Here is a 14959-nt window from a genome sequence, read left to right on the forward strand (position 1 = left end):
TCTTGTACATGCAAAAAGGAAGGTGCATGAGACTCTCCCAATACGAAGTTGGGGGTGGATTATGACCCATATGCAAGCATGTGTAGCATGTAGAAGAATCTAGAGAGGTTTCAATTTGTGGATCTTGCAAAACAGTTCGTGAAACTCATAAAACCAAGGGTCCATGGCAATGAGCTTAAAATCAGAGACATGAATTGAGATGGATGAACCACTTCATAGTCAAAGTGTGCAACCACCAAGAAATGAAGATTGGGGCACAAAACCTTACTTATGCATTGAAGGTGAGATGGCATTAATTCATGTGGGAATGGATGCCACTAAGGTTTCAATTTCTCGCAAAATAGTACATGAAACTTACAAAACCAAGGATCCATGGCAATGAGCTTAAAATCAAAGACATGAATTGAGATGGGTGAACCACTTCATAGTCAAAGTGTGCAACCACCAAGAAATGAAGATTTGGGTACAAAACCTTACTTATGCATTGAAGGTGGGATGGCATTAATTCATATGGGAGTGGATGCCACTAGTGTTGCCCTTACAACATTTGGAACAATAGCATCGTCTTTACACTAATAGAGTTAAATGCTCTACCAAAGTATGTGAAGAAGATGGTGATAATGTTTGTGATATCATCCAAGAAATGCATGCACATTGATTAACCATCACACCTAACAATATCACTACTAGCTTCTTGTCTAAGTAAGATTTTGAAATAGAAGTAGAGCCCAGGAGGAAGAAGCTTGGCAGTGAGAGCTATGGCAGATGGAGAGCAAGAGTAAGAGAGAAACTCAAAGTGGGAACACCAACAATCACAATGTGTGGTCGGGCCTTCCTTTATTCAAACTGTCACTAAAAGAATAAAGAATAAGTGACTGTGAAGCACGTTTTCCACCTGCAGTGTGTAGTGGCGGGTACTTCAGTGTAGTAATACACGCGCGGCTAGGCGGAGGTGCCTTTATCCCCAACAATCTCCCACTTAAAGATGAATCTGCCCCAGTGAGAGAGAAAAGAAAAGAAAAGACAGTACAACATGTACACATGTACAACAGGATGAGGAAAAAGGCGTCATCTTATCCAACGCCCATCAATCTCCTAAGGAAGGTAAAGTTTCATGTACTATTTTACGACTGAGGAGAATCTTGACAAGGTCAACAGACCTATCCTCAACGACCTCGCAAATGAAGTGATACCTCACCTCAATATGTTTCATCTTCGCATGGAAGTCCGGATTCTTGGCCAACTGAATGGCACTCATAGAATCTGAATGCAGTGTAGGCATAGCATCTGTCATACCAAGGTCTGCAATCAAAAGGCCTAACTAGATAGCCTCCTTGCAAGCCTCTGTGGCAGCAATATACTCAGCCTCTGAAGTAGAAAGAGCCGTACACTTCTGCACCCTAGACATCCAAGAGATAGCCCCTCCATCATAAGTGAACACATAGCCAGAAGTGGACTTCCTACTGTCAGCATGTCTTGCATAATTAGAGTCAGTGTACCCCACGACTCATGTATCCTAGTTGCCATAGCAAATACACATATCTATTGTGCCCTTCAAGTACCTCGTGAGACCCTTCATGACATCCGAATGTTTCTTGCCAAGTAAAGCCATATAACATGCCATAATCCCAACTGCAAAAGCAATATCTGGACGGGTCGATATCATGGCATACATAAGACTGCCCACAGCTGATGCATAGGGAATCTTGGCCATCTCGACCCTTTGGTCATCTGTTTGTGAACAATCGGCTTGTGAAACCTTCACATGAGAAGGTAATGGATAGCCAATAGGCTTAACATTCTGCATACGGAAGCGCTCAAGGACTTTATGAATGCACTCCCTCTATGACAGATAGAGTAGTCCCTAAGATCTATCACGCATAATGTGCATACCAAGTATATGAGAGGCCTGTCCCAAATCTTTCATCTCAAAGCTCTTCTTGAGCTGAGCCTTAAGAGCATCTAGCTCCTCATGAGCTGTCCCTGCTAAAAGCATATCATCTGCATAGAGTACCAATATTAGTAAAGAACCGTCACGAGCTTTCTTCAAGTACAAGCATGGATCCATAGCATTGTGGCTGTAGCCCTGTGACTACATGAATGCATCAAACTTATGGTACCATTTCCTAGGTGCCTGCTTCAAGCCATATAGACTCTTCTTTAGCTTGCGCACTAGGTGTTCCCTGCCAAGGTATGCAAAGCCCTTAGGCTGCTCCATGTAAATCTCATCATGCAAGTCCCCATGTAAAAAAGTCATCTTGGCATCCATCCGGTACAAGTCTAGATCAAGCTATGCAACCAAGGCCAAGACTAAGCGTAGGGTGGTCATTTTGACCATAGGAGAAAAGACTTCATCAAAGTCAACACCATGCTCCTGCTTAAAGCCCTTAGCAATCAATCGAGCCTTGTATACCAGCTTAGGGTGTCCAGGGGTACTTTTTAGCTTATACACCCACTTGCATGGCAAAGCCTTCTTACCCTGAGGCAAGGAAACCAAATCCCAAGTCAAATTCTCATACAATGAGTCAAGCTCAGACTTCATAGCCTTCTCCCAAGAGTGACAATCACCCCTGTGCATAGCCTCATCATAAGCGAGAGGCTCTCCTGCATTTGTAACTAGTACATAATCCATAGAGGGTGCAAAGCGGTTAGGAGGTCGTCTACCTCTAGTAGAGTGCCTCAATCCAGGCTTTGTTGCTTGACCGACATCTTGTCTAACATCAGCATGTCTAGTATCTAGGTCATGAGCATTAGGTGATGCTGCATGCTGTCTAGCTAGGCGTGGAGCAGGCTGAATAGGAGTAGGTGGCTCCTCCTGAAAGATAACTCTGTGCACCTCAACCACTTTCTCAGGCTATATATGCATTTTGTCCTCATGAAAGATAACATCATGGCCGCGGATCACTTTTTGCACGTGGGGATTCCATAGACGGTAACCCATCTCTCCTGCATCTCCATAACCAATGAAAATACATTTGACACTTTTAGGATCAAGCTTATTGTGTCTATCCTTGGGCACATGGCAAAATGCCTCACATCTAAAGACATGCAAATGATCATAAAAGGGGGACTTGCCTGTCCATACCTCCTCTGGAACCTGAAAGTCAATGCCACTGCTAGGCGACATGTTAATGAGATGCACTGCAGTAGTAACTGCCTTAGCCCAAAATTGTTGTGATAAGCTAGCCTAGCTAAGCATGCTACGGATCCTGTCCTGAATGGTCCTATTCATGCGTTCAGCCATACCATTCAGGGGAGGGGTGTAAGGGGCGGTTAACTGACGCTTAATACCCTGGTCATCACAAAACTGCTCAAAAAGCACGTGATACATACTCATCCCCATTATTTGACCTTAGGCATTTCAACCTATTCCTAGACTGGTTCTCTGCTAATGCAAGCCAACGTTGAAATGTGTCTAAGACATCGGAATTTCTCTTTATAGAATAAGCCCAAACCTTACGTAACTAATCATCTATGAAAGTAACAAAATACTTTGCCCTACCGAGTGACTAACAAGGCATGGGCCCACATACATCTGAGTGCACAAGAGCCAAGGGCTCACCCATGCGTTTCTTATTAGACTTTTTATGCATATTTCTAGTATACCTGCCATACAAACAATGATCACAAGAATCAAAATGCGAAGAGTCAAAAGGCGAAAGATACTGCAAAGCACTGAGCATTTTCATTCCTTTAGGGGACATATGCCCCAAACGAGCATGCCAGAGAGATACATGGGGGATAGAACCCATAGACAAAACATGATTCAATGTAGCTCCATATAAAAGTAAGGAATAGAGGCTACCAAACTTGGTACCTCTTGCAAGCACAAGCCTGCCACGAGTAATCTTCAATGTAGAGTCTCCAAAAGACACAAAATACCCTGCATCATCAAGCTATCCAGTTGACATAAGGCTGTAAGTCAATGCAGGTACATGGTGTGCATCATGCAAAACAAAATAACTACCAGAAGAAAACTACAGTCTAATATCTCCAATGCCCATAATGTCAAGAGACCTGTCATCACCAAGACACACAGAACCAGACATGGTACGATAGGTGTGAAACCAATCTCTACAGGGTGTCACATGAAATGACACACCCGAATCCAAAAGACAACACTGCACATACATAGAATGTCTCAGAAGGCTATAAGGCATCACATGAAGAAGCTACGAGTATGTAATCCTCATCTAAAGCAGTGGCCTGCATGACATTAACCTCTTCTATCTTCACACTAGACTTTGCAAGTACAATACTGCGCTGAGAAGACTTTTCCTGCACTTTCTCTTTTCCCTTTTCCTTGCGCTTATCATCGCACATCTTATGGCACTGCAGCCTGATATGCCATGCTTTCCCACAATAATGACAGGTGAGATCAGACTCCATCCACAGGGACTTACTATGGCCACATGACTTTGACCTAGACTTCTGAGAGTCCATGCCCTTATGATCATTATCATGCCTTCCATGTCTACCACCTCTAATAGTCAATGCATGTGAAGAACGGGAAGCATAATTGTTTCTCTTGTTGATTTCCTCAGTCAATAAAGCACTCTCAACATCTTTGATTTTCAACCCATCAAGCTTGTTTGTGCATATGGTAGTACGGAAGACATCCCATGATTCAGGCAAGGTGCCAAGCAAAAACAATGGGTGCAAGTTGTCTTTGAACTCAATACCCTGTGACAACAAATTCTTCATGATGATAGCATGAAACTAACTGTAATGAGATGACAGGGATGTCCCTTCCTTCATGCAAAGGTCCATTAACTGCTTTAGCTAATACATATGTGACGCATGACTCTGTTGCGCATAAAGCTCCCGAATCTTCTCCCATAAGTCCCATGCACTCTGATTCTCATCTTCAACAACATTATGATGGACCTCTCATGAGAGTGATAAGATAATGGTAGACTTGCATAGCTCATCAATTTCCATCCAAACATCATCATCCATATCCTTGGGTTTAACACCCTTGAAACGCAAGGATTTAATCTACAACTTCTGCACCAAAACTTGCCATATCTGGGACTTTCAATACCCATACTTGGTACCATCCAACTTGGCAATGTGAAAGAGAGCTGTGTCTTTCAAATGACCAGCCATACTGTCCCAAATCAAAGCTAAAAAGTAAAATTGCATGTTGTTGTCATTAGTAGAAAATGCACTAAAACCACTGCTAAAACTGGCTGAAAGAGTGGATATCACCAAGAGAACCACCTGTCCACCAAATATGACCAAGATAACATCAAATAGTAAGCCTTACCCTCATAGAAGTGCTCGAAATCTGTAGATTTTAGCTTGCTGGAATAAATGACAATAGTATGTAAAGCTATCCCAAAGTGAAGCAATCACTCATACATATGTCACTCCAACTGCCAGGTAGCAAGATACATTCAACGGTGAGTGTCTAGGGGCAAAAAGGTACCAAGAACTGTCAAACCAATAACCTGTCAGGAAAGAGACATCTCATAGGTCTAGAAGTCATGCATGTAATGGGTCTCGAGAGGTAAGAGAAGAGACCAAGCACAAGCACAACTGATAGAGCAAGAAGCTCAATGCATAACCATCCAAGATGCATACAAAACTGACAAACCTGTGACAAAGATAGGTGCTTGCCCCAATAGGCATATCAAATCAGCCCACTACAAACTAACTACAGACATAAAGCTCTCAAGAGAGCAAATACATGTAATTGTCCTACAAGCTCAAGCTCAAGTGTAAGTAAAACTCTGTGTATATTCGAATATGCCAAGAGGCTCCCATTGGAAGTGAAGTTAGATGCAAATAGAGTAAGCAATGCTCAAATACATCAAGTACATAGCATCAGACATTCCAAATCCCAGTAGGGTACATCCGGAGTATAAATCCCAAGCTATCTCAGACTCGTAAAGCATAAGCTTGAAAACAGTCAAATAGCATGTAACTGACAATCAAATGTAATGCCTAGTAGGTCCAAAATGCTCAAATACATCCAAAGACGAAGCTCCAAGTGATAGTCAAACATGGGCAAACCAAGGGGCATCCATATCTGACCAAAGCATAAATGCAAGAAGCCTAAATGTCAAGCAGTGACAATAGGCATAAACCGGTCCAAAGAATGCCAAATGCTAGTTAGAGTGTGAACTGGCTATTAGAGTGAGTATACCAATGAATTCAAACACTATGAGTGTGAACAGGGCTTATAGCATATTGATTTGGAAAGTAGGTAAGTGTAAAAAGGATTGAAAAGAGGGGAGAGTTTTAACCTTGGTAAATAGGGTTTTAATTTAAAAGAAAAAGATAATGCATTCATAAACCAGAGCAACTTCTTTCGTCTCATCCTCTCGGTCTCATTTGCGGGCATCTACGATGGCAAGTGCAGCCTCATGAGTAGACAATTTTTTGGATTTTGGAGCTTTGGTAAAGTTTGGGAAGTATGCCCACTAGCTACCTAGCTCAGCCATGGCTTTGATACCATGTTGAGAGACACGGATTTAGAGCTAGATCGGCTATGGTGGATGCAAGTCAAACACACGATACATTGTCAGAATGAGGAATTGTAACTCAAGTGAAGTAGGTTCCAAGATATATTAACTTGGACTCATAAACACAATCTTGAGTGACTCAAACTAAGAGTACCATTCTATTGAAATGAGTGTCAAGTACATGCCTTTATAGCTTTTTAGATAGTACCACTTTTCTTCTCTATGCTTATGGGATTTAGGAACTCTCTTTCTAGAGCATACATATTTGTCTATCTCTCATACAAAGCCTCTTATGGGCAGCCTCTTTTAGGCATAATCTAGCCTCTATGGGCGTACATGCAAGCATCATTTGCTATTCTCAACAAACACTACCCAATGCTTTGTAGAGCACAACTTGATGCTGCCAACCAATTCTTCTAAACCAGCATCACTCTTTCTTCTCTATCCAATTGCTTCTTCCTTTGTGGCTCTTGCTTGTTCTTGAACAACAACTAGCCTTCAATGGTTGTAGCCTTTCTCTCTTTTCTACCAAATGACAACTTGAGGATATGGAAATGACAATGGACCTCAATGCCTCCAATGTGAACTCCAAACAAATCTTCTTGAACATCATTGCAACACTTCCTTCCTTGAGCTTCTTCACCTCGTATATAGCACCTCGTGCACAGCAATGGATGTTGAATGGCTTGTACAAGGAGAAAAATGAGATAGAAAGGATTTAGAATATGCAATGAGAAGGAAATGTTGAAAGACTATGCCCACTATCTACCTAGCTTAGCCATGGCTCTAATACCATGTTGAGAAACGTGGATCTAAAGCTAATTAGCTATGGTGGATGCAAGTCAACAAACACACGATACATTATCAAAAAGAGATATTGTAACTCAAGAGAATTAGATTCCATGATAGATTAGCTTGGATTCATGAAGACAATCTTGAGTGACTCAAATTGATAGTACCATTTCTTTGAAATGTGTGTGAAGTACATGCTTATATAGCTTTTTGGATAGTACCACTCTTCCTCACTATGCTTATGGGATTTTTGACATCTCTTCCTAAAGCCTCTATGTGCGTACATTCAGCCTCTATGGGCATAAATCATTTGATTTCTCAACAAGATAATCGTGAGAAGGGTGAGATATTCATGGTTTTAGAAAAAGCTTCAAACTTATCATGAGTGAGAGCCATTGTGAATAGATCTATGAAGTTATCCTTTGTATAGATATAGACCAAATTGATCTCATGTGCTAAGAGTTGCTCCTATACATAATGATAATGTATCTCAATGTGCATTATGCAAGTGTTAAGATTGGATTCATCATGAATACCAAAGCATCTAGACTAACAGTAAGAGACAATGATATGTGATGACTGATTAACAACCAAGTTAGCAACAAGTTGTAGGAGCCCTAGCTATAAAGGTTGCAATGTGCTTTACACATAGAAGTAGCCACTATAGGTTTCTTCTTGCTTAACCATGATATGCATTAAATACCGAGTTGAAATAAAAGCATGCTAGTGTTAAGGGATTTATGAAAATGGAAAGGTGGGGGGGGGGAGGGAAGGGAGAAAGAAGGGCTCTCTTTTTTGTTGCAAAGTCAAATGTTTAAAATATTACCATTTTGGTATTGATGTGTGTGAACACATTTTAGGACTAGTTGCACAACTTTTTCCCTCACTAGAAAATCCCCCCCCCCCCCCCCCAAACTTTGCATATATGCCCATTTACCGACCAAACTTAATCTCGTGATTCTTTTACTATGATACCTCTAAAGACACTTTCATGTTGTGAGTTTTCAAGCTCCTCTCTCTTCAAATTGTATATGGGCATTCCTTTAATCCAAAATCCAATCTTTGATACTGAGAGTGGGCTTCAACCTCTTGGGCACAATCACCCTTTGTTTCCATCTCCAATTAGGATAAAGTTTGATGAGCATCCACAAATCTATTAATTCTATAGGCAAGCTCATGGAGCTTGATGGTGTCAAACTTTTTACTTTGCTAATTTCAAACTCCATTTGCATTACTGCTAGTTATTATGCAAGTTATTTTGTTGTTTTGTATAGAATTTATCATAGAGCTTCTTTTTGCAAGTAATGCCTTTTATAGTCCACTCTATGGTGTGCTACATAGCACAGGTTGATTTTGTGTATATTTTCCTCTATGTATGCAGCTTTTTAATGGATAATAATTATATATTCCATCTATTGGTTGTTTAGTATAACTTGAATAGAACTAATTGTCCATTCTAGGCTTATATGATGCATCATGTTCTAGTTACAAAAGGGATTTGGAACATTGTATAAGGAATTGGTGTACATCATGTCATGGCTACAAATATTGTAGGTGTAGTAGAAATAAGTGATTCTAAGAATGTCACAAGTCCCACTTTTGTTGCAATTAATATTAGAGCACCACCACCTACTGTTAAGAAGATTCCCTAAGATTGCAGAGGTGTAGAGACTTGTGTCTTGATTGCATTATTTGTTAAACATACCATAATTTCACACTTGCTCTTGAGAGGCAACTAAAGAGGCTTGTGATACACATGCATGCTTGTATCAAGGAAGAAATGACTCCCATGTTGCTTATTTTTGTAAGAAATTAGAGAGAAAACACATGGACAAAGGTAATTTTATGGATAGTTTCTTGCTAAAGATCAAATAACTTGAGGAGCCATTAATTGTTACAAATGAGATTTTGCCAAACAATTCACTTTTGCAGATTGCTCTCAAAGACCTTCTTGATTATTATCATCATTTTGCATCTCTGTGTTTGATGATGAAAGAAAATCCCGATGCTTTGATTCTCATGGTAGTTTTGCATCTACTCCTCATTTGACGATGAAAGAAAATTTGCAAATTTAATGGCCAATTAAAAAGATCAAGGAAAATCTACCTTTGATATCTATAAATACTACTTAAACAAGGAAGCCTAATAAGAATGAGATGGAAAATGAGAGTAAAAGCTTTTATAGATATTGTAAGGAAAGAGTTCATGTCATTAAGGATTGCCTTGTACTAGCCACAAAAGAGGCAAAGAAAGAAAAAGGTTAGTATGGCTATTTCAAATTCCTCTTCTTCAAATTTAGAATTTGTAAACATTTTGTAGAATAAAGAGTGGGCATGTTGTGCAATGCAATGCAATGATGACCCTTTTCTACATGATTTTGCACATGCATTATGGATTTACATGTGTGTTACTTTGATTGTGGTGCCACCAAGCATATTATTTAGCAAATGGAGTTTGTTCACTTCTCTAGTAAAGCAGCCCCTAGTATTGTGCCAATAACTCCTCTTGTTGTCTTTAAGGAGTTGGTAAATTTGTGTCGATAGTACTTTCCTACACTCAGATGCTTTGTATGTGCCAAATTTTAAAAAGAAATTATTGTTGATATTTGAAATTGCAAATATTGTCTTGATTGTCAAAATTGTGAGGGCTGCATATTGGGTAAAATGCAACATGCTTTCTTTTCAAAAGATGGTTCAATGAGAGTTATTTGTCAATTGTAAGTGGTACACATTGATATTAGTGGTCCAATGTAAACATCATCTTTAGGTAATTACCTATACTCATTACCCTACCTACTAGCCTACAATTGCATGAAAGAGTAACCCATGGTTGAAGAAAGTAGCCCCATGACTGGAAAGCAAGTAGTACTTATGCTTTTGTGGGCTAAATAAAGCAATCATTAGCTAAAAAAGTAGCCACAATGCTTAACAGAAGGTGCATTTCTAGCCACAACTTATGATTAGCTTGCTTGTGATTACATCAACACTCCATGATTGCACCCCATGAGAATTGCCCACGACTATATAAGAATTGCATAACTATCCACAATTGCTACCTATGATTGATGCAAGAGACTTGTCCCCAATTGCAAGAGAGAAAGTCCAAGATTCATCAAGTGTCCACAACTCATCACAATCAGCCCATAATTACTCCTAGCTATCCATAACTCCTAAAGGAAGTTGGGACTATGTGAATTAGAATCTTGTTGTAGAATAGCCATATCATCTACTTATTCTAACAACCCATGCTTGAGTTTTAGTTGCCGGCGATTCCAATTGACTTGCCAATAGCATGTTGCATACAACCCTATTTCTCATCGTCAACACACAAATTGATAGCAAGGGAAATGCCTTTAGATTCGAAAGAGGAGTCATGCGCATGGATTGCGATCGCACATGGTTGGAGCACATACGTGCAATAGACCTTGAGCAAGCAAACCTAGCCCAACCAAGTGCCACGCCATTGCTTAGGATGAATTCACCATTGGAGCTATGACCACTGGGAGAGACTCCCTCTTCTAGCAAAGATGGAGAGTTTGATTTCGAATCGAAAGTCAGCTCAAATAGTGATCATGAAATACCTCGACTTCTTAAGACTAAACACCAAAGTAAACTTACCTGTTCACCTAAGGCGTCGAAGGTTAAAGGAGGAAAGAAGGAAATAGCCTAGGGATGTACAGGCAGAGGAGCACAGAAAACTGCAAGACCTACCAAAGACATTCACTAAGAGTGATCTTTCTGGGAGCCAAATGCCAAAGGCAAGCAACAAGCGAACTAATAAAAGGACCCGCCAAGGTCAAGGAGGTCAATTTAGCAAAGGAGGGAGAGACACGCTGACTTGTCTTTATAGCCGATGACCTGACCGAGGAAGAGGAAGCAATTCTCATTGCTCTCTTGTGAGAGTAAATAGACGTCTTTGCTTGGTCCTTGGAGGAGCTGAAAGGGGTAGATTCGAGTGTAGTGACTCACAATATACCCCATGACACCCAATGCAACATCAATCAAGCAACGACTATATCCGATGAATCCAAAGCATGCTGATGTTTTCCAGGAAGAAATCGATAAGCTAATGAGAGTAGGATTTATCTATGAGATTGAGCACACGGACTGGGTTTCACCCATAGTCATCGTGACTGAAGAAGAACGCGAAGATCAGAGTGTGAATCAGCTACAAAAAGGTAAATGCTACTATGAAGAGAGATATTTATCCATTGTCGTACACCGACGAGAGCACATGCTCGACAAAGTGGCTGGTAAAGAGGCCTACAGTTTCATGGACAGCTTCTTGGGGTATAATTAGGTGCAAGTGCACCCTGACTATAGGCATAAGACCATCCTTTGCCACTGAGTGGGGAGTCTTTGCCTACATAGTTATACCCTTCGGATTGACTAACACGCTATCTACCTTTTAGAGGCTCATGTGCACTATATTCAAGGATATGCTTAGGAAGGAGTTAGAGGTTTTCGTTGACGATTTGTGTGTTCACTCTACTTGGAAGGGACACTTAGACAAACTTCGAGCTGTCTTTGAATGGTGTCGATTATATTGTCTCTCATTGAACCCTTAAAGTGCTAGTTCTAGGTGAAGCATGGATGCATCCTAGGGCATGTGGTGTCAAAGAACAACATTGCCACTGACTTCTCAAAAGTTAGGGTTATTGTCGATCTTCCACCACCGTGATTGATCACAAGGGAGTTCAGTGCTTCGTAGGCCATATAGGGTATTATCGATGGTTTGTGTTGAACCATGCATTGATTGCTAGACCTCTATACAAGTTGCCGATTATATTCGAGTGGACCGAGGAATGCCAACATGCATATGAGGAGTTGAAAAAGGCTCTAACCACTGTACCAATTCTACGAGCACCAAACTGGACAATCACTTTCGTTGTTCACATTGACACTTCGTTGTAGGAGCTGTGTTGTGCTAGCCTGGTGAACACAACTTGGACTATCCTGTTAGCTTTCCTACTAGCAGACAACTCACAGATACAAAAATGAACTACTCGACAATGGAGAGAGAGGGTTTAGCCATGGTGTTTGTTGTAAAGAAGTTTCAGCATTATCTTTTGGCTATGTCCTTTACCTTCTTTGTTGACCAAATCAAGCCCTGTTTTATGTTGTTAATAAACCATACACTACAGGACACATAGCTCGATGGTTACTTCTAATTTTAGAATTCAACTTCTTCGTGGTTGTGCATAAAGGAAAGTAGAATTATATGACTGACCATATGTCTCACATCAAGGCATTGTAGATGAACTACCAGATGCCCATCTATTCAACCTATCCAGTGAAAGAGATTTGTTTAGAGTTGATTTGATGCCTTATTGGGCAGATGACATAGTCCAAGTGCTTGAGCATGGACTCCCTGAATGACCAATAGAAAAAGCTAGACTTAGGTGACTCATTCTCAAAATCCAACCTTATCAGTTGATAGTAGGCCAACTCTATTGGTTAGGACAAGATGGATTGTTGCGCATATGTGTGTGCGAGCATGAAATTCACGACACACTTACAAAGGCACACAGAGGAATAACAAGAGGGAATTTCAATGGAGACACAACAATGTGTAAGGTGCTGCAGTCTCAACTATGGTGGCATACTCTTTTCCAGATGCAACACGATTCTAAAGCACTGTGATGAGTGCCAAAGGACCAAGGTACCAGTTCGCAAGGACAAAATGGAGTTGAGTCCAATCATTGTGAGGCAACCATTCGAGAAATGGGAAATCAACTTCATTGGGCCAATCAATCCCACAACACAATACTCACAAGCGAAATACATCATTATTGCCATTGACTATCTCACGAAGTGGGCGGAAACATGAGCTACGAGAAAGTGACGCTAGGACCACTGCCGAGTTCCTTTAGGGGCAGGTAATCTCAAGATTTGGCTGTCCCATCGAACTCGTTAGCGATCGAGGCACACGCTTGATCAATAAGTGATAACTCATCTTCTATCCACCTTTCTAATTATCCATCGGAAATCCTCACCGTACTATCCTTAGGTTAATGGCTAGACCAAGTCTATGAATAAAATTCTAGTAAATGTCCTGACCAAGGTAGTCTTTGCTTTGCATAGCGACTAGGATAAAAAACTCATGGCAGGCTTATGGGCCTACTGCACAACTTATAAAACGACTATGGGATGACAGACCCCCTTCAAGTTGACCTACATGACTAAAGCAATTCTACCTATAGAGTTCTTCATTCCCAGCCTAAGAATCGCTCATCAAGAGAGATGGGATGGAAAGGAGGCATGGACTAAGTGCCTAGTTGAGCTAGAATGCTATCAAAAACTTGACTTCTAGCCACCCACGCACTAATATGTGAGAAGGCAAGATGCAAAAGCTAGTTTGACAAGCACATCAAGCAGCGCAACTTCGAACATGGAGACTTGGTACTACTGTACTTAGTCAAGGGACATAAGTAGAAAATGAAGTTTAGAGAGTTAGGGCTTTTCCGAGTTTGCACCATCAATCAAACTGGAAATGTAGAGCTCGAAACCCTAGAGGGTGAGGGCATAGGCTTCTTCAATGGTAGTTGCATAAAGAAGTACAACCCTCCCGTGCACCCACTGCATGAGCCGCCAATGCTAGAGTCCCTTGTCAATGTGCGAGTGGCCATTATCACAGAGATTGACAATGAGGATAAGGAAGCAATAGAACCAGCCTACCTGAGCATAATGGTCACTGCTAAGAAAACACACATCTTCAATGCATTGATTGATGAGGGAGTTGACTTTAATATCTTAACTCATGATCATTGGACTCACATTGGTAGATCATAGTTGCAACCCACCAATGCCAAACTCAATCCATATGGGGGCCGGCTATATGCACTCCTGGGAAAGTGCAAGGTTGTAGTCTCTATCAAGTCTGAAAGCATATCAATGATCTTCTATGTGTTGCCAAACACCAAAGATGCAGGTACGGAATCACTGTTAGGATGCACATTTAAAAAGCAAGTTCATTGCAATGTCGACTATGAGTCCCAATGTATTCACCTCGCCATAGGCAATGCATGTATAGTCATCACTTTCAGCAAGGGCTGCGCGACTTCTTTAAAGTCTGTAAAGCCACACTGGTAGAGAAACCCACTATCAAGTCTAAGGAGGGGGGTCATGACTTGCCACCACCTATCAAACCTAAAGACTTGTAAACCGCTGATGTCGAAAACTAAGACCCCGAAACCAAGGCTTCAATGGATACCTAAACATCAAGGCCCGCCACCTAGGAGCACATATCTCCGGCCTCGCAAGGCTAAGGATCCACACTCAAAACCTAGGAGGCCAAGACAAAACTATAGACATCGACGTACAGTCAAGCCGCGATGGGTCCCCAAGACCTTACTGTTGCAAGCACAAGGCTACATGTGGGTAACACTTGGATCTAGGTGCCTGAAGCCAAAATGGCCAAAGGCCTTATAGTGAAAGTGATGGTGAGAGAAAGAGAGAGAGATATAATGAGACAATGAGATAGAGAATGAACCACACACTTGTAATGCACACTTGCTTATACACTTCTATTTTGGAATAGGTGAGAGTACACACATATATACAATAAAGGCATGGACATGGTAGGTTCTCTTGGAGAAGTATCATCCACATGTTCTAGATCCATCTTATCTAGTTCCCCTAAATATCTAGATATTGTCTTCCTAGATATTCTTTGAGTACAAGTTCATATGAGTACAT

This window comes from Lygodium microphyllum, chromosome 30 (genome assembly GCF_053477565.2).
Source record: "Lygodium microphyllum isolate KBCC chromosome 30, Lygodium_microphyllum_v1.1.10, whole genome shotgun sequence".
Classification (NCBI taxonomy): Eukaryota; Viridiplantae; Streptophyta; class Polypodiopsida; order Schizaeales; family Lygodiaceae; genus Lygodium; species Lygodium microphyllum.